The sequence below is a fragment of the Microcaecilia unicolor genome, chromosome 9 (assembly GCF_901765095.1).
Source record: "Microcaecilia unicolor chromosome 9, aMicUni1.1, whole genome shotgun sequence".
Taxonomy (NCBI): Eukaryota; Metazoa; Chordata; class Amphibia; order Gymnophiona; family Siphonopidae; genus Microcaecilia; species Microcaecilia unicolor.
Window position 1 is genome coordinate 151326073 of NC_044039.1, and position 21992 is coordinate 151348064.

Consider the following 21992-nt stretch of genomic DNA (forward strand, 5'->3'; position numbering starts at 1 on the left):
GATCCCCCAGTAAATCAAATGAAACAGAAAAACCAGGAACAGGATTTTGCTATTGCAAACTTTGTCACGCAGACAGTGGGTCATCTCATCTTAAACGTTGTTGTTCAGTGAATACATCTTAAGAGAACAGTAGTTTCCTGTCTTTGTTGAACTGGTTACTGGTCGCCATCCTTAACATAACGGTTATGAGTTGTGTCACTTTAAAGCTGAAGCTGGTTGCAATTCTTGGTGAACAAACATATATATGTCTCTATCACATCAGGCTGCTGGTCATCCCATGTAAAATGTTACACTAGGCCGACTGTCCACTGGATTGATAGAGAGGGAGTCTCTTGTCTGGTCTTAAGGTAATTAAATTTGCTGATGACACAAAGTTATTAAAAGTTCTTAAATCGCAAGAGGATTGTGAAAAATTACAAGAGGACCTTACGAGACTGGGAGACTGGGCGTCTAAATGTCAGATGACGTTTAATGTGAGCAATTGCAAAATGATGCATGTGGGAAAGAGGAACCTGAACTATAGCTACATAACGCAAGGTTCCACATTAGGAGTCACCCACCAAGAAAGGGATCTCGGCGTTGTTGACGATACATTGAAATGCTGTGCTCAGTGTGCTGCGGTGGCTAAGAAAGCAAATAGAATGTTAGGTATTGTTAGGAAACGAATGGAAAACAAAAGTGAGGATGTTATAATGCCTTTGTATCAGTCCATGGTGCGACTGCACCTCGAATATTGTGTTAAATTCTGGTCACTGCATCTCAAAAAAGATATAGTGGAATTAGAAAAGGTACAGAGAAGGGCGACAAAAATGATAAAGGGGATGGGATGACTTCCCTGTGAGAAAAGGCTGAAGCGTCTAGGGCTCTTCAGCTTGGAGAAAAGACGGCTGAGGGGAGATATGATAGAGGTCTATAAAATAATGAGTGGAGTGGAATGGGTAGATGTGAATCGTTTGTTTACTCTTTCCAAAAATACTAGGACTAGGGGGCATGCGATGAAGCTACAAAGTAGTAAATTTAATACGAATCTGAGAAAATCTTTCTTCACTCAACGTGTAATTAAACTCTGGAATTTGTTGCCAGAGGATGTGGTAAAGGCGGTTAGCTTAGCGGGGTTTAAAAAGGGTCTGGCTGGCTTCCTAAAGGAAAAGTCCACTGCTTATTTCTGGGATAAACATCATAAAATGTATTGTTCTTTTTGGGGATCTTGCCAGGTATTTGTGACCTGAATTGGCCACTGTTGGAAACAGGATACTGGGCTTGATGGACCTTTGGTCTGTCCCAGTGTGGCAATACTTATTTGACATTCTTGCATCAGTTCTTGAAGATATTCAAACAGAGTTTGCCATATGATGAAAAATTGTTAAAACAGTAACAGACAATGATTCCAACTTTATGAAATCCTTCTTTGTAATTGGACAGACAGCATGATGATAATAATAACAATGCAGGTGATAAATTAGAGAGCACTATTTCTAGGGCAGATGATAATGACAATAATGATGATAAAGTATTCTTTGCTACACGGAAGTCAAGTGTTTCATGAATTTCCTTGATCAAAACCTGCAGACCCAGACAAAAGACATTAGTAATATTGCAGCCTGGCCTGATTTGAATTAACTTTTTATTTGACTGAACAATCCACTTTCTGCTAGTGTAGTTGTTGAACCTTTTTAGCTGTTCTGGATTAATCACTCACAAGTGCACTCTGGAGTGGCCATCATTTTAAAACATTTAGGTTTACTAAAAGCAAAGTGGCTTCAATTGTAGAGCAATAAAGTTGGGATAAAAATGTTAACAATAGTTGCATTCATTGTATTATGGTACTTTTACTTTTTACTAAAAAAGTATTATATTCAGCAGTAACTTTTACTTTGACTTAAGTAAATGTTTAAATGTATTCTTCACTGTACTTTTACATTTGTATTAAAATATACATTTATTTTTACTTTTACATAAGTACTTTGACCTAGTACTTTGAACAACTTGTACTATTACATTCTATGTTTCATCTACTTCCCATTACACTCTTCTGCCTCTGCATTCACCGTCCTCTTCTCACTCATCTCCTTGACAACCTCCTGTAGCCTGGTTCTGCCATGCTCAGCATCCCTCTCACTCTTCCCTTCCATCCGTATGGTCTAGCACCTCCCTGCTCCCTCACTCTTCCCCTCCACCACTATGGTCTAACATCTCCCTGTCCCCTTGCCCTTCTCCTCCACCTATGTGGTCCAGCATCTCCCTGCCCCTACCCTTCCCCTCCATGCCTATATTCCAGCTTCTCCCTGCCCCCTTACCCTCCTCTCTATGGTCCAACACCTGCTTGCCCCTTCTCCCTTCCATTCCACCCCTATGGCCGAGCATCTTTTTGCTCCCCTCCCTTTACCTCTACACTTAATAGTACAGCATCTCCCTGCCCCCTTTTACTTCCCCCTCCACCCCTAAGGCCCACACTCCTTCTCTGGTTTGCAGCAGTGAGCTGCACACAATATGCTGTCACTTCTTCTAGTGTGTTTTGGTGCTGTCTTCTCTCCAGCACCGGAATTTAAATCAAAGTAAGTACCCTGTGCTGCTGCGCCAGTGCAGTGATTCCTGCTACTGCCATCTCCCCAGAGCCGCTGCCTTGCTTGCTCTGGCCCTGTGACACACTTCCTAATTCCTTGGGACACAACAAGGACGAGATCTACTGCCCTAAAGTCAGGTCCAGCTGTAGGCTAAATGGCACCCTGTGCACTTCTGGCTCCCTCCCCCCCTCCCCACTTTTTGCTGTGGCAGCTCTGGCATAGTGCTCCTTCCTTTGATAGTCACATTATCTCCAGCAGGGCATCTTACCTTCTTTTCTCCCTGCCCACATGATGTAGAAAGGCATGGGAGGAGTGTATCCTATCCACAGTGTCCTGTGCAGCTGAGCATGTCACACACCCCAAAATCCAGTCCTGTTTAAGATGTGGCCATGTACAGCTACACCATGTACTGCACAAACCTACACCAGCTGGTGTAGGTATGTGCAGCTAAAGTACACGCATGAGTGTTTATTTAATAACTTACATGATGTGAACAGACTGAAGTAGTCTTGAACAGTGTTTTGTATTATAGCTGGAGCTTAAATAAAATGTTTGCATGAGAAGCAGCTAAGGCAAAAATAATTGAGCAATAAATAAAATATATAAATCTCTCAACAACTAAGTGTAACAAAAATGTAACCACTTGCAAGCATTCAACAGCCAAGTTCCCTCCTCCCCCTCCACTCAAGCCCCCAATAACCTCCACACCCTGATATATTACATACACTTAATGCTTCAAAACAAGCTGAGAGTTTAAATTAGAGCCCCAGGCAGATTGAAACCTGCTTCTATCTCCTCTTTAGCACCTGTTCTGCAAGGAGAATCATGAGTCACCTCCACCTGCAGAAAGCAAATAGTCCCAATCCATCAGTCAAGAGTACATGTTCAGCCTCAAGAGTGTTGTGCAGGAATGCAAAATACCACAGCATAATATTAGCTTATGTGTAAGAAACCATAACATTAACAAGAGCCAGCTGAGGCTAAGGACCAATTCATCATATGTGACATGACACTGACACTGACACACTCAGCTCTATTTCTGAACCATAAAACAATAGTCTGAAGTCTGAATTATTCTTTTTGAAGGCCTCAATACCATGCGGTGCTCCTCCTAGGCTGGTGTTGATTTGTGTAAACAACACACTGGAGGCCAAATCCCTGGATCATAATGGGAAGATGGAAACATTTCTCCACAGGGGAAAAGTAAAAAGAAGGAGATGAAGGACTGGAGTTTACGGGACAGTGACATCCTGGTGACAAAGATATAGTCAGGACATGCCTCAGTCACCTGCACCTGTGCTCTCTCCTACTGGCCCACCAATGGGAAAAAAAGTCAAATCCTTATACCTTGTAACTACTAATGCGAATATTCATAACCAAATGCTGTTTGTAAAGAGTTGTCCTTTATTGTTTTGAGGCAAATGATTGCAATAGAGGAAGAAATAGAATTCAGGTATTTTCAACAACTTCCAAAGACATTTGCATTTCTATGGGGCTAATTTTTGAAAGAAAAAAACGTCCAAAAAGTGTCATACAGCATCGCTTGGATGGACTGTTTCTGTAAACATCCACATCGGTATTTTTGAAACCTGTTTTGCAGATGTTTATCTATGCATTTTATCTGCTGTGCATCCAAATCACGAGGAGGTGTGTTGGGGCGTTTTGAAGGCAGGCTTAGGGCTTATCTAACACTTGTATGTTTTACAGCCATAATGGAACAAAACGAAAACGTCTACGGAGAAAACTTCAACATTTTGGTCGAGACCTGGTTTCAGAACTAATAAGGCACAAAAAGGTGCCCTAAATGACCACTGGAGGAAATCAGGGATGATCCACCCCCTCAAAAATGCGAATTAAAAATAGTCTTCACCAGCATGCAGGTCCCCGGTGTAGTGGTGGGTGCAGTGCACTGTAGACAGGTGGACCCAGGCCCATACCTCCCCCTACCTGTTATAGTTGTGGTGGAAACTGTGAGATCTCCAAAACTCACCAGAAACCCACTGTACCCACACATAGTTGTCCCTTTCACCCAAAAGGGCTAGTGTAGTGATGTACAGTTGGGGGTAGTGGGTTTTGGGTGTATTTTGGGGGACTCAGCAGACAAGATAAAGGAGCAACAATGAGGTGTGTACCTGGGAGCATTTATATCAAGTCCACCGCAGTGCCCCTTAGGGTGTTCTATTGCTTTCCTGGGATGTCTGGGGGACCAGTCTGCTAAAAATGCTGCCCCCTCCCCCCCCCCCCCCCACATCCTAATGGCTTGATTTTCTACATTTTGCACTTGTACATTTTTTTGTTCAAACATGGTCTGAAAAGATAAATGCATAGAGCACAAACCCTTGTTACAAATGGTATTTAACAACAACAACAAAAATAAACTTTTTTTTCCCCCGAACAAAATTATATTTGTTATTTGGATTTTGCATGTTTAGTGTAAAACGTCCAAAGTCCAACTTAGACATCATATCGAAAATGCCCCTCCATGTCATCTAATTTGATATAACAGCTCTAGACAGAGTACATCAGTGGTCTAGCCATGCAGAGGCCCCAGCTCTCTCACTTTCAGCTCAAGCCCCCTCTGCTTTAATGGCTGGTGGGGATGACTAGCCCGCCAATCAAAGAGGTCTCCTGCATGAGTCCCGCCCGTGTCAGCTGCTGATGCTGGCATTCTCGTACATGCTCAGTTGGTAATGAAAGAATATTAGTCTATATAAGGATACCAGTCAATTAGTCCAAACTAAAAATACAAATGTTACACCATCGGTGCAGGAAAGTAGACTCACCGCTAATATAAATATATTTTAAAACTCCCACAAACAGGGCCCCATGTGGTTCTAACAGCTGAGGAAATCCAGCAGAGGAAGCAGCAGGTTAGAAGAACTGATCACTGCTCATCAGCTCCTCCTGCAGGCTGGAGGGCAGTGAACAGGTTGGCTCTGGTACTTCCTACCCTGCTCTTCTCTCTGGCAGCAGCTGCTTACCAGTGTAAAAGCCTGTTTTAGGAATCACTGATTAAGCACATATGAGGGGCCCATAAATATTTGGGCACTAGCCATGTGCCTAGTTTTCCTGTGTTTTAATCCTGGTGTGAAGGGGAGAAATTTACCAGGACTGGTTGTGCTCCCTTATTCTGCTGGTCTGGTTTTCATCAGCTTTAGAAGATCAGGAGGAGAGGCAGAATTAGACAAGTTTATGTATGACAGCTGAAATCAAAGGGAAGATAGTGGAAGGGCCAGTGATCATTAAAGAAGGTTTATAAGGTTCATAGAATTATCAGTTGTAACTATTTTAGCACTGAATGGAGATTAATTGTGTATGAGGTCTGCAAGGGTATGAAAAATGTTATGCCCATTAGAGATTCATAATTAAAACTAAAACCACAAGAAAAAAAAAGAATATAAGCTTTTTATTGGACTAAGTTAATATATTTTCTGATTATTTTATGGGAGTTAGAAATTCACTTCCTCAGGTGAAGAAATCTTTTGCTCATTCTGTCTGTCTTGACTTGAGAAAAGGGCATTTTAATTCACAAAAACTAATTAAAAATGTAGTTAGTTCAGTAAAAGCTCTTACCTTATATTCTTTTTTTTTTTTTATTCTCTACATTGGACTAACAAGGTGACTACACTACTTTATACTCATTTAAGTTATTGGTGCTATAGTACAGAAACTGCTCATGGGAGGGTTTTGAAAATCACATTTTATTCTCATTTATAATTGAAAATGACAAGCAGAGCCCACAGCTGCAGAAGTATCCTCTATGTACAGGGGCCTTTCTTTGAACTCTGCTATAAAGTTAGCTCCTCCTTGTAAGGGAATAAACCCTTAATTTGCTTTGTGGCACATAGTTGGTTCTTTGTATGTGTTTTTTGTCCTCTAGTGAAAGCTTCACTTTTCAAGATCACCCACCCTTGGCATCTGTGGCCCACTCAGGGGGCTGAGCCACAAAAGCCCTGAACTTAATCCTCTGTCATCCAATGGGGTGTGCGAATGGAATTAGGGCACACTTCAATCCAAGGTTAGCGTAAATGCTTTAGGTCTGTGTGTTGGCTTCAGTCTCTTTCTTTTTCCAGACCTGACAATAGGCACCACAGTTCAGCAGTGAGGCCCTCTACATGCACGGAATAGCTAAACTACTTGCAGATTTCAGAACATATTTATTCACCAAAAGATTACCTCATGGTAATCACACACCTCTTAATACAGTATAATTGAATAAAAATATGTAATTAGCTTGACCCTGACATGCTTATACATGTATTTCTGAAATTAATTTGTGGAAGTAAAACATTGGAAGCTTCTCAGGAACAGGTAAATAAGCCTGTTATACCATTCCTGCCTTTGACAGCTACACCTGATGACTCTGCTTATCTGTTAGATTAACCCTGTGGGTACTGTATATGGTTTTGTATTGTAACCACTTTAGATGATTTGGAAAATGGTATATACATTTTATGAATATATACATTTTTTTCTTAAGACAAATATTCTACTTCTGGACACTCCAGAAAAAAAACAAAAACAAGAGGCTAGACAAAATTACTCCTTTTGTACTCATGGAGGGCAATTCTATAGAGACACCTAGATTTAGGTACCTAGAGGGTGTCAAATAGGAATTTGTTCTATAAAGAAATGTAGGCTCTTTTATAGACTGCTAGCATAACTGCGTAATATAGGTGTGAGCATTTATGCCAGCCATATAGCTGGTATAAATGCTCACGCCAAGATTCCAGACATAAACACAGGGCAGCCGTGAGGGGGGGGGGCAGGGGGGACAAAATTCCTCGGGCCTCCAAGGGGGGCCCGGCACCAGGGTCAGGCCGCCGGCGCTGCAGTTCCCGGTCTCACCTGCATGCCTCCTTGGCTCCGGGCCCCCTGCATTCCAGGCGACAGTTGCAGATCGCCTCTCTTCTGGCCTTCCCTCCCTGTGTCCTGCCCCCACGGAAACCGGAACTTACATCAGACGAGGGCGGCCTTGCCCCGGCCCCAGCCTAGTCTCTCGGTGGCCCTGCATACACACATACCCCCAGATTCTATATAGCGTGCCAAGAGATCCACATCGAAATCCAAGTGTATTCTATAACAACGCAAGCAACTTAATTGGCTTAACAAGCTAATCAGCATTGATAACAACTCTTAATGAGCAATAATGAGCACTAATTGGCAATAATTACAATTTATGCACACAACTCACTATGCGTATTCTGTAATGCAGTGCGCCTAACTTCTAACACAAGCAGGTATAAAGTCGAGGTTATGGGCATTTCATGGGCATTCCGAAATTTACGTGTAGTTATAGAATATGGCCCTGTGCTCCTAAATCTATGCACTGGGATTTACGCCAAGTTTTCATTGGTGTAAATGGAGGCACATAGTTTTAGGAGTTAGGATATTGACAGGGTATTCTGTGCTGCTTATAGAATATGCTTATTCAGAAGTGTTTTCCGCGCTGATATTTTAGGCACCATACATACAAACTCCCCCATAATGGCGAGTACACGTGTAGTTTTTGGTTCTGCCCATGCCCTGTCCAAACCCCTCCCCCTCCCTATCTACATGGTAGTGCAGTTATACAATGTAAATGCCAGAGTTCTAAAATTGGGTTTTACACATGGATTTTATATACACGTTAAATGCTGGTATTTAAAGATACAAATTACAAATAGGGCTTCTAAAATAAGGGCTATAACATATAGGTCAAGCGTCAGTGAGTAAATACAAGGTAATTTTATGACAGCCATTTTGTTTCATATGTTTAGCACACCTAGGTTTGAAGAGCATTTGGGACCCTATTTTGAAACTAGCCTATATAGACACTTAGGCACGAATGGGGGTAATTGTATAAAGAAGGCGCCAACATTTCAGCACCAAGAATGCACATAAATGACCAGAACACACAGATGCATGTAAATGTCAATATTCTATTCAAATAGCAAAAGAGAGGGTCCAAAGTACAGAAACCAAAACAGAAAGAAAAAGCACAAAAGGGCCTCCAAGACTGGAACAATGGTACAATCTTTAATGAAATGGACCTGACACGGGCCGTGTTTCAGCACAGAAAAGTGTTCGCCTCAGGGGTCAAACCAGTATTCTTTTTAGTTGGAAATAAATATCCCCAATCGTCCTTTAAAAAAACAACACATAAATACTGCTGCTACTGATCATTTCTTGAAAGCAGCAGAATTGTATTTTTCACAATCTAGAATTCCAAAGGTTTCTTTTCATTAAAGCCACTTTTCCTCTCAGCTATCTAATGTCACTGCTTTGAAACGTGGACCCTTTCGTAAGGTATTTGTTTAACCCGGATGCGTGGCACACCAGCCCGAAATGTGATGGCACAAACTTTGAAGATGGGCATAAACATGGGCAGAGTCTAGGTAGGCCACCCACTTATGCACCTAACTATAATTTACATGCATCTTTTTTTTTTTTGTTAGCAATCTAAGCATAAGCATTTACTTTAGCTCAATGGTGAGTGTAAGTGGTTGCGCCTAAAGTATACGCACATATTTACGCTGCTCTGCTAGTATTCTGTCAAGGAAATTAGGCACCTACTTCATGTGTAGAATAGGCCCAAGATAGAACTCTTCTCCACATATATTTACACAGGGCCGCCGAGAGGGGGGGCAGGGGGAACAATATTCCCCGGGCCTCCAAGGGGGGGGGGCCCGGCGCCACAGTCCCCGGCCTCACCCACCCACCCTCAGCTCCGTCGACCGTCCGCCACCGGGCCGGGCCCGCTGCATTCAAATCACAGCGCCTCACCTCCGTGTGAAAGCGTAGCAGCAGCAGATCGTCTCCCTTCAGGCCTTCCCTCCCTGGGGAAGGCCTGAAGGGAGGCAATCTGCCACTGCTGCGCTTTCACACGGAGGTGAAGTGCTGTGATTTGAATGCAGGGGGCCCGGCCTGGTGGCGGACGGAGGGGGGCTGTCGACAGGGCCAGGGGTGGGTGGGTGGAGACTGGGGACTGCGGCACGGCGACCTCGGGGGGGGGGGGGCGGCGGCGGGGCCCTGGGCCCAGCCCAGTCTCTCGGCGGCCCTGTATTTACAAAACAGTAGCACAAAAGCAGCAAAACTGTGGCTACAATGCAGCTACGTACATTTACACTCGGGAGCTGGTCTAAGCGTAGATGCATAACCTACGCACATACTTTGTGACACTGCCTGTGTTACACTCAGACTATGCCCCAAAGAAGACTGCACCCAGATTGTGTAAATGTTTGCTCTGTCTTGTCACTTTGCATACTTTTATATGTGGGGTAATTATATGTTGGAATATTTTTATTGGCAGAAGGTCAAAAAGAGACAGAACAAAACTGACAGTCCTTGGTATTTTGTTACAGCCTCACAATAAGCAGAATTAAACCTTTAAGGCACATCATAAAGAACCATGACAAAACATCTACTGCAGATCTGAATTTACTTCAGGTTGCCAACCCCATTTCCCATCCCCACAAAAAAAACAAAAAAAACAAAACTATCTACCCTCTGCTACCCACAACATGTTAAACATCAATAGTGTTACAGTACATGTTAAAATACTACTTTTTTACATATTTAAAATCCTACTACAAACTGCATAAGGCAATTAATTCCACAAGAAGTCCCAAGTCCTCTGAAATGAGTTAATTTTATAAGAGGCCTTCTGCTTGTGTTCAACAGCATTTACATGTGAAAAATCCTTTACAAAATTACCTCATGCAAAAAAAAAAAAAAGCCTTTTATTAAATTACCCCTATGTACAAGCACATGCACGTGCTTCTATACAACCTGGGTTGGGTGTAGGCATGTTTGAAGGAGTTTGATTGAAGCACGGGCAGAGTAATGAAGTATGCGTGTAGTTATAAAATACATACCAGTTCACATAATTCAGCACTGCACATTTACACCATCTCTCAAACTGGTGTAAATGTGCATGGGCATCTCTATTGCAGCTCAAGAGCCGAGGTAAATGTACATGGGCACATCTACTCCAACTCAAGTGCTGGGGTGAATGTACGTGGGCACATCTACTCCAGGCTGGTTTTCTAATGGGCCGATGCTCAGAACCTAACACTGGCGCTAGAGACGATTAGTGCTAGACTAACGTTGGCATTAATCTGCGCAGAATGTTCAGTAGGCTCTAGTGTGGGAAACAATGTGTATGCGAAAGATTAGTGCAAGTAGTATTTAAATATAGTCAAATGGATGTTAATGAGGTCATTTCCTATTCCCTCCCAATACTCAGAGAACAGGGCACAAAACAAAGGGAAGGGAGGGAAATGGGACTTGATATACCACCTTTCTGTGTGGGAATTGAACCCAGTTTGCCAGGATCTAAGTCTGCTGCACTAACCACTAGGCTACTCCTCCACTCAAAGCTACTCTTACTGCTGAAAACGTAATGCCAGCTCGGAGCTGGTATTGGGGTGTTTGAAGAGAGGATTTCCCATTATTTTTACTTTCAAATCTGCCAGTTTTTATTTAATTTGGAAGCAGAAGGAAGCCTGTGCAAGCCCCTAAGCACTGGTAATGAGAGACAAATGTGTGCGAGTCAGAACAAACCTGAAATTGAAAGCACTCATTGGTGCCTGTTTTCTGCGCTTAAATATAAGCTTGTCAAGTGAAAAAACATTTTCAAAAGCTTATATTTAAAGGCACAGAAGAAGAGCACCAATGTGTGCTTTGCTTCTGGGTTTGCCTGGTGCATGCGTACAAGAGCTCTGCTTACCGTTAAACTCTTGTGCATGCACCAGGCATGTTCCTTTCCGTTGTTTACGGTCAAACACTGTGCATATCATCTGCATCTTTTTACGGTTGAGCATTGGGGAGCTATTTTTCTGTGCTGCTTCCACGGTATTGGTCAGGTGCTGTTCCATATAGCACTGGAGTTCTGAGCATTGGCCCATAAATGATGTAAATGTACATGGGCATGTCTACTCCAACTTGGGAATTGGGGTAAATGTATGTGGGCACATCTACTCCAACTTGAGAGCGGAGGTAAATGTTTGTAGGCACATCTAATCCAACACATGAGCTGGGGTAAATGTATGTGGGTACATTTACTCCAACTCAAGAACTGCATTAATCATATGTGGGCTCATCTACTCCAGCTCAAGTTCTGGGGTAAACATACATGGGTGTGTCTGCCCCAACTCATGAGCTGGGTACATAGGCACATCTACTCCAGCTCGCGTGCCGGGGTAAATATATGTGGGCACGTCTACTCTAGCCCGAGAGCTGAGGTATTTATTATTGCTGTTGATATTGCTGTTATTATTGCTGTTGATATACCGTCATATGGCCTGGACTAAGTTTCTATGCAGTTCGCAAAATTAAAAACAGGAGAGGGGAAAGTGGAGCTGTGGCCAAGTGGTTAGAGCACTAGTCTTGTAATCCAGAGGTGGCAAGTTCAAAAACAGGAGAGGGGAGGGAAAAAAAAGGAGAGGTAGGCAGAGAAAGAGGTCAATCAGCAGTTATACCAACCAAAGGATTGGGTGAAAAGGTGATGTTTGAAGAGCATTTTGAAGGCGGACAAGGTAGATTGGTCCCTGATGTGTGAAGGGAGTTCATTGCATAATTTGGGACTGAGATAATGGAAGGCCATATGACAGGAGGAGGTCAGGTGGAGTTCTGACAATGGTGATTTTGATCAGCAGAGCGAAGGAAGTGGAGGGGAGTTTAAGGGATGAGGAGCTTATTGAGATAAGCGGGAATGGATGGCAAATGTGATTTATAAACTATGGTGAGGAGTTTGAACGTGACATATGCAGTAACAGGAAACCAGTGTTTGGCCTTGAGGAGTGACGTGGTTGAAGCGCTGTGCATTGTGAAGAAGTTTAACAGTCATAGATTGAATGAGCTGTAAAAGCTTGAAAGAGTAGAAAGGGATCCAGCAAACAAAGAACTGCAGTAATCTAAATGCGGTATAACCAGAGCATGGATGAGTTGGTGAAGACGAGATAGAGAGAATGGAACAAACTGAATGAATACAATGGGGGCAGTGGCGTAGATACAGGTGGGCCTGGGTGGGCCAGGGCCCACCCAGTTAGGGTTCAGGCCCACCTAACAGTATCACATGTTTAGTGGTAGCTGATAGGGATCCCAAGCTCTGCCAGCTGAAGAATTCCCCCTGATGGTAACGAAAACGCTACTCTCCACAATATCGGCACCTGCATATGCTCAGTTTTCAGTGCATGTCTGCTGCAGACTGCCAAGGTGGAAAGAAGCGTTTTCCTGCCAGCTTGAGATTTTTATTTGGGGGGGGGGGAGGGAGAAAACACTGGTGCCCACCCACTTCTTGCTTAGGCCCACCCAAAATCTGTTGTCTGGCTACGCCCCTGGATGAGGGTAGAAAAAAAGAGACCGGAATGACTGAGTTACTTTGAGGTTTGAACATAAGCTTGTTGTGGAATAGACACCAAGAATCTTAATTGAAGATTTGTAGAGGAGGGTTCAGTCCTCAACAGTTGGAGGAGGAGGGAGCAAGTCATGCAAAGAGGACTCATAGTTTGTAGGATTGAGAAAGAGGAGATTTGATCTGAGCCAAGAGGAATCTTCCTGCAAACAATTGTTGAGAATGGAAATAGATTGTGATGGATCTGTAATGCGTAGAAGTATCTGGATGTCATCAGCATAACAGAATGTTGTAAAAATACATTGGTATATCTAATTAAACTCGAGAGCTGGAATAAATGTACATGGGCATGTCTACTCCAGCTTGAGAGCTGAGGTAAATATACGTGGACGTGGAGGGGCATAATCGAACGCGAACGCCCATCTCCATGGGCGTCTATGTCCGAGAATGGGTACGTGAAGGGGCGGGACAGACCGTATTTTCGAAAAAAATGGGCGCCCTTCATTGTTTTTGATAATACGGTTTGTGCCCGGCAAATGCATCGGAGTTGTGCGGATTTGAGTTGGACGGTTTCGTTTTTCAGCGATAATGGAAACCGAAGGCGCCCAGCTAAAAAACGAACAAATCCAAGGCATTGGGTCATGGGAGGGGCCAGAATTTGTAGTGCACTGGTCCCCCTCACATGCCACGACACCAACCGGGCACCCTAGGAAGCACATGTAACAATTAAAAAAAAAAGTGAAATACCTCCCAAGTCCATAGCTCCCATCCCTTGGGTGCTGAGCCCCTCAAATCCCCCCCCCCCAAAACACACTGCTCACAACTCTACACCATTACCATAGTCCTTATGGCTGAAGGGGGGCACCTAGATGTGGGTACAGTGGTTTTTGGGGGCGGTTTGGAGGGCTCCCATTTACCTGCACAAGTGTAACAGGTAGGGGGGGATGGGCCTGGGTCCACCTGCCTGACGTCCACTGCACTCACTAACAACTGCTCCAGGGACCTGCATACTACTGTGATAGAGCTGGGTATGGCATTTGAGGCTGGCATACAGGCTGGAAAAAAAAGTTGTTAAATTTTTTTTTTATGGTGGGAGGGGGTTAGTGACCACTGGGGGAGTCAGGGGTGGTCATCCCTGATTCCCTCCGGTGGTCATCTTGTCATTTAGGGCACTTTTTTAGGACTTGTTCGTGGAAAAAAGGGTAAAAAAAAAAGACCCAAATTTGCGCTAAAAACACCTTTCTTTATTCAATTATCAGCCGAAGACGCCCATCTCTCCTCGGCCGATAAACACGCCCCAGTCCTGCCTTCACCACGCCTCCGACACGCCATCAACTTTGCCCGTTTCCGTGACAGATTGCAGTTGAAGATGCCCCAAATCGGCTTTCGATTATACCAATTTGGGCGCCTTTGCGAGATGGGCGCCCATCTCCCGATTTGGGTCGAAATCTGGGCGCCCATCACTTTCGAAAATAAGGCTGATAGTAACATAGTAGATGACGGCAGAGAAAGACCTGCAAGGTCCATCCAGTCTGCCCAACAAGATAAACTCATATGTGCTACTTTATGTGTATACCTGACCTTGATTTGTATCTGCCATTTTCAGTGCACAGACCGTAGAAGTCTGCCCAGCACTAGCCCCGCCTCCCAAACACTAGCCCCGCCTCCTACCACCGGCTCTGCCACCCAATCTCCGCTAAGCTTCTGAGGATCCATTCCTTCTGAACAGGATTCCTTTATGTTTATCCCATGCATTTTTTTATTGACCATCATTGGGTAGTGTAACTAACTTAACACACTATTAGGAATACTCATTAACTTGTATCGTCAATGTTTTTTTACAATTTTCTCCCCACCTTCTCTACAACCTTTGTAACAACAAACAGCAGGTTTACATGCTTCATTTCCCCCCTTTGCAGATTGTTGACAACACCTTACTATAAAACAAATCACCATATCAATTTCAACATAAAGTCACATCCAACAATGTAAACAACTCATATACTTAGCATATGCAGCGTGTATCCCATATTTATTATGTTGAACATATTACCCCCCCCCCTTCTGATCTATGTCTAATGCATATAACGCACCTTCTCTTATCCCATGCATTTTTAAATTCTGTTACCGTTCATCTACACTACCTCCCGCTGGAGGGCATTCCAAGTCTACCCGCTCAAGTGCTGGGTAGGCAGATGTGAGGTGGAAGTGGAATCCCCACCATCTTGCAGCCATAAGGGATTTACAAGTTTACACAGACCGACTCCTGATGATGCGGATGTAGCGAAACACAGGCTGTGTAGAGTCTGGGGTACATCGGATGACTGTAAGAGTTTAAAGCACATCGCATGAGTGGAAGTGGATTGACCACAGGAGTGGAGAACTCTAAGCAAATGTTTGCATTTTCGTTTGGAATTCCTGGGACCCAGCACATATGAAAAGGATTGGATTTTGTGTAGTGCTGTGACTATGATGGGAGTTTAAAGCAACAAGCACACCCTAGGGAGGGGGTAGTGCAGCACTAAAATCAGATGAACTTTTTGAACTTGCTGTGCAGTGCTGTGACCAGTATGGAAGATTAAAGCAACGGGCACACCCCGTGGGGGTAGTGCAGTACTAGCATCAGAGGAACTTTTTGAACAAATATCCTGCTGAGGTTACTGGGCATTTTGAACAGTTAGGATATAACATGTATTAGTGGGTTTGCTCCATTAAGGTTTTATTGTGAAATGTGTATGAGTGTGCATTTGTAAGTGAGTGTGCATGAGTGTGTATGAAGGAATGATATGTTAAGGTATTAGGTTTTGTAAGCAAATAAATAATAAAGGTATTTTCTAAAAATGAATTAACTGGCAGAGAGATTTATGCATATTTATTAAGGATATCCTCTAAACCTGACCTGTTGGTGGTCCTCGAGGACTGGGAGTGCATATTACTGACTTAAATTGCTCTATTTATTCTGCAGGCATACACTCAAGATTAAAACTCCCTGGAGGAAATCACAGAAGCTAAATGACTTTCCTCTTACCTTTCCTGCATGATCCCCATCTCCAGGGATATTCACAAGAGTTTAGAGCAGCCCTGGAAATAAACATTCCTTGAAATGTAAATCTGTGGCTCAGGTGTCAATATTTAGTGAGACAGAGACTGCATAAATATAACCAGATAAGTTATCTGTATATCTTCATGCAGATAGATATTCAACAGAGCTATGTGTTGAAGGGTGAATGCTGAACATGGAGGCCTAACTTTACATGGAGAAAGTTTTCCTGCTGTTTCTGTATTTAAACTTTAATGCATAAATTATACAAACAGCAGCCATATACCTTCTGTCCCTACCCCTGCCTCCCCTCTCCAAAATCCTGCCCCACGTGCTACAAATACATTTTGGCAACTCAGCTCGCTTCCATCAATATTACACTATTAATCTACATAAATATTTATTGTAAATATCAAGACAAGCATATCTGTTTGCAGAGTTTAAGGGCTAACCAGGAGAGAGTATTTTTTTTTATTTGTTTTTGTTACATTTGTACCCCGCGCTTTTCCACTCATGGCAGGCTCAATGCGGCTTACATGGGGCAATGGAGGGTTAAGTGACTTGCCCAGAGTCACAAGGAGCTGCCTGTGCCTGAAGTGGGAATTGATCTCAGTTCCTTAGGACCAAAGTCCACCACCCTAACCACTAGGCCACTCCTCCACTGTCGCTACTATTTGAGATTCTACATGGCATGTTGCTATTCCACTAGCAACATTCCATGTAGAAGTCGACCCTTGCAGATCACCATTGTGGCCGCGCAGGCTTCTGCTTCTGTGAGTCTGACGTCCTGCTATGTGCAGGACGTCAGACTCACAGAAACAGAAGCCTGCGCAGCCTTCTACATGGAATGTTGCTATGGAATAGCAACATTCCATGTAGAATCTCCAATAGTATCTATTTTATTTTTGTTACATTTGTACCCCGCGCTTTCCCACTCATGGCAGGCTCAATGTGGCTTACATGGGGCAATGGAGGATTAAGTGACTTGCCCAGAGTCACAAGGAGCTGTCTGTGCCTGAAGTGGGAATTGAACTCAGTTCCTCAGGACCAAAGTCCACCACCCTAACCACTAGGCCATGTGTCAATAGAGGGCTACAAAAGGTGATATTTTCCAGACCTTATTGACAAGAGGTTCCCACTAACGGTGCCAGCAGGTGCTTGTCATTGTTCTTGCAGACGGCCCCTCCCTGAGTGTCTGGAGCTGTGGTTAGAGGCTGCCTTAGACCACCCACAGTTGCACTGTATTCAGAGCTTTTTGGGGTCAGAGGAAGCTGCTTCCTGTTTTCCAGACACTCAATATCATGAAACAATTGGGGGAAAAGAAAACTTCTGTTTCAGACTCCAATGTCTGGACATTAGGAAACTTGTTTTTAATGTTACCACATGTAATGCAGCTTCCCTCCCTGGGGAAGAGGCAGTTGAAGAGCAGGGCTGTGTGGAAGTGGTGTTGTGCCTATGAACAGGTTATTGTGTTTCTGAAGGCATAAGGGATGGATAAGGCACAGGCTTTTTAATTTTGTCTTTATAGCCTAGACATCATTACTGTCTCATTTTATCATGGCATCTGTGGGAAGAGGTTTGTCTTGCAATGGACCAATAGAATGTAAGGACCTCTAGGTTCCTTAGTTGAGGCAGATTATTATTATTATTATTAGGATTTATTTACCGCCTTTTTGAAGGAATTCACTCAAGGCGGTGTACAGTAGGAATAGATCAAACATGAGCAGGAGGCAATTAGAGCAGTAAAAATATTCGAACAACAATACAAAGTATGGCATGGTATACTACTTGCAATGACAACACAATGAGGCATATTTTCAAAGCACTTAGCCTTCCAAAGTTCCATAGAAACCTATGGAACTTTGGAAGGCTAAGTGCTTTGAAAATATGCCTCCATATGTACTAGAACATTATAATTGGTAGTGAAGGGTAAGGCAAAGTTGTAACAAATAGATGAGTAAGAAAGTATGAAGAATTAGAAAGTAAGGTGATTGATTTGAAGAAAGTTGCACGTGAGGTCAGAGAGATGGTTAAATATTATCTCAGCTAGGGTAGGAGTGGATAAACATGTCCTGCTGCAGTATGTGCAGCCCGAGTCAATCCTTGTGTGTGTGAGTGAGACTAACAAGTTAGTTACTTCTTCCATTAAAGGCTTGGTTGAAGAGCCAAGCTTTCACCTGCATCCTGAAGTAGAGGTTGTCTTGTGTTAAGCGGAGCCTTTCAGGCAATGCATTCCAGAGTGTGGGGGCTACTCGGGAGAAGGCTCGCTTGCGGGTATCACATCGTGTAATGTATTTTGGAGAGGGTGTAGTTAGTGAAAATCCTTGGGAGGACCTTAGTGTCCTTGGCGGTGTGTGGAGGATCATCCTTTTCTTCACATACTTGAGGACATTTCCGTTCAGGACCTTGAAGATCAGAAATAGAGTTTTAAATTTAGCCCTGTTTTGTACTGGTAGGCAATTAAGTTTTTGCAAAAATGGTGTGATGTGGTCACATCGCTTGCAACCTTCTATGAGTCTTGCTGCTGCATTCTGAATCAACTGGAGCTGGTGCAGGCCCTTTGTAGTCAGACCATTGTATAGTGCATTGCAGTAATCCAGTCTTGATGTTACCATGGCATGCACAACTGGGATAAAATTTACCTTCTTGATGTAAGGAGAGAGGCAGCGTAGCTGTCGCAAATAGTAGAAGCAGCTCTTGAAGGTTGCTTGGATTTGGGGAATCAGAGTAAGTGTTGAATCTAACTGTATTCCAAGGCTCCTGACTTGTGATTTGAGGGGGAGTTCATACTTCCCAAAAGGGATTATGATGTCAGGTATGTATCCACTTGTGTTAGGGACCCAGAGAAGCTCAGTTTTACCTTGGGTTCAGGCAAAGTTTGTTGTGTTTAGCCCATTCTTGAATTGATGTTAGATAAGTGATCAGATTATTCAAGGCTGTAGGTAAGTTAGGTTCAATGGGTATGAGTAGCTGCATATCATCCGCATAGATGTAGAACTGAGTGTCCATTGACTGAATCAGCTCAGCTAGTGGCTTGAAGTAGATATTGAACAGAATAGGTGACAGTATCAATCCTTGTGGTACCCCGCAGGTCAGTGTCCATGGTGGTGATGAGTTCCTGCCTTTTTGCGGATGATACTAAGATTTGTAACAGAGTGGACACCCAGGAGGGAGTGGAAAACATGAAAAAGGATCTACAAAAGCTAAAAGAATGGTCTAACGTTTGGCAATTAAAATTCAATGCGAAGAAATGCTAAGTGATGCACTTAGGGAGTGGAAATCCACGAGAGATGTATGTGTTAGGCGGTGAGAGTCTGATATGTACAGAAGGGGAGAGGGATCTTGGGGTGATAGTATCTGAGGATCTGAAGGCAACGAAACAGGTTGACAAGGCGGTGGCCGTAGCTAGAAGATTGCTAGGCTGTATAGAGAGAGGTGTGACCAGCAGAAGAAAGGAGGTATTGATGCCCCTGTATAAGTCGTTGGTGAGGCCCTGCCTGGAGTATTGTGTTCTGTTTTGGAGGCCGTATCTTGCTAAGGATGTAAAAAGAATTGAAGTGGTGCAAAGAAAAGCTACAAGAATGGTATGGGATTTGCGTTACAAGACATATGAGGAGAGACTTGCTGACCTGAACATCTATACCCTGGAGGAAAGGAGAAACAGGGGTGATATGATACAGATGTTCAAATATTTGATCCTCGGAAGCTTAGTGGAGATTGGGTGGCAGAACCGGTGGGACTAGTGGTTGGGAGGCGGGGCTAGTGCTGGGCAGACTTCTATGGTCTGTGCCCTGAAAATGGCAGATACAAATCAAGGTCAGGTATACACATAAAGTAGCACATATGAGTTTATCTTGTTGGGCAGACTGGATGGAACGTACAGGTCTTTCTCTGCCGTCATCAACTATGTTACCACGTTACTATGTAAGAAAGGCTAAAGAGGCTAGGGCTCTTCAGCTTGGAGAAGAGACAGCTTAGGGGAGAAATGATAGAGGTCTATAAAATAATGAGTGGAACGGAATGGTTGGATGAGAATCACTTGTTTACTCTTTCCAAAAATATTAGGACTAGGGGGCAAGCAATTAAATTATTAAGTAGTAAATTTAAAACAAATCAGAGAAAATATTTAGTCATTCAACATGTAATTAAACTCTGGAATTTGTTGCCAGAGAATGTAGTAAAAGCAGTTAGCTTAGCAGGGTTTTTAAAAGGTTTCGATAACTTCCTAAATGAAAAGTCCATAAGCCATTATTAAGATGGACTTGGCGAAAATCCTGTGCTTATTTAAATTGCCCCAAGCTTTCAATACATGTGCTAACCGACTATCCTCTCACTCCACACCTGGACGCCTGGACTAGCTTGCCACACACCCTGTAATTTGGATCAATCCCTCATATCTTACTTAACTGTACATATAAATTGCCTTCAATTTAGCCATCCATTTATTCATCCCAGTTGACTCTGAATTACCCATCTTGCCCCTATCTATATATCAGCACTTGGCCCCTTGGCTACAAAGTAAGATTTTTAATTGTAGCTTAGGAACAAAATTAGCATCATATCTATGTTATCTGAATGTTCTAATGTATGCTTATTGGGTGTTTCATTGGTACAGTGGTGGAAATAAGTATTTGATCCCTTGCTGATTTTGTAAGTTTGCCCACTGACAAAGACATGAGCAGCCCATAATTGAAGGGTAGGTTATTGGTAACAGTGAGAGATAGCACATCACAAATTAAATCCGGAAAATCACATTGTGGAAAGTATATGAATTTATTTGCATTCTGCAGAGGGAAATAAGTATTTAATCCCTCTGGCAAACAAGACCTAATACTTGGTGGCAAAACCCTTGTTGGCAAGCACAGCGGTCAGACGTCTTCTGTAGTTGATGATGAGGTTTGCACACATGTCAGGAGGAATTTTGGTCCACTCCTCTTTGCAGATCATCTCTAAATCATTAAGAGTTCTGGGCTGTCGCTTGGCAACTCGCAGCTTCAGCTCCCTCCATAAGTTTTCAATGGGATTAAGGTCTGGTGACTGGCTAGGCCACTCCATGACCCTAATGTGCTTCTTCCTGAGCCACTCCTTTGTTGCCTTGGCTGTATGTTTTGGGTCATTGTCGTGCTGGAAGACCCAGCCACGACCCATTTTTAAGGCCCTGGCGGAGGGAAGGAGGTTGTCACTCAGAATTGTACGGTACATGGCCCCATCCATTCTCCCATTGATGCGGTGAAGTAGTCCTGTGCCCTTAGCAGAGAAACACCCCCAAAACATAACATTTCCACCTCCATGCTTGACAGTGGGGATGGTGTTCTTTGGGTCATAGGCAGCATTTCTCTTCCTCCAAACACGGCGAGTTGAGTTCATGCCAAAGAGCTCAATTTTTGTCTCATCTGACCACAGCACCTTCTCCCAATCACTCTCGGCATCATCCAGGTGTTCACTGGCAAACTTCAGACGGGCCGTCACATGTGCCTTCCGGAGCAGGGGGACCTTGCGGGCACTGCAGGATTGCAATCCGTTATGTCGTAATGTGTTACCAATGGTTTTCGTGGTGACAGTGGTCCCAGCTGCCTTGAGATCATTGACAAGTTCCCCCCTTGTAGTTGTAGGCTGATTTCTAACCTTCCTCATGATCAAGGATACCCCACGAGGTGATATTTTGCGTGGAGCCCCAGATCTTTGTCGATTGACAGTCATTTTGTACTTCTTCCATTTTCTTACTATGGCACCAACAGTTGTCTCCTTCTCGCCCAGCGTCTTACTGATGGTTTTGTAGCCCATTCCAGCCTTGTGCAGGTGTATGATCTTGTCCCTGACATCCTTAGACAGCTCCTTGCTCTTGGCCATTTTGTAGAGGTTAGAGTCTGACTGATTCACTGAGTCTGTGGACAGGTGTCTTTCATACAGGTGACCATTGCCGACAGCTGTCTGTCATGCAGGTAACGAGTTGATTTGGAGCATCTACCTGGTCTGTAGGGGCCAGATCTCTTACTGGTTGGTGGGGGATCAAATACTTATTTCCCTCTGCAGAATGCAAATAAATTCATAT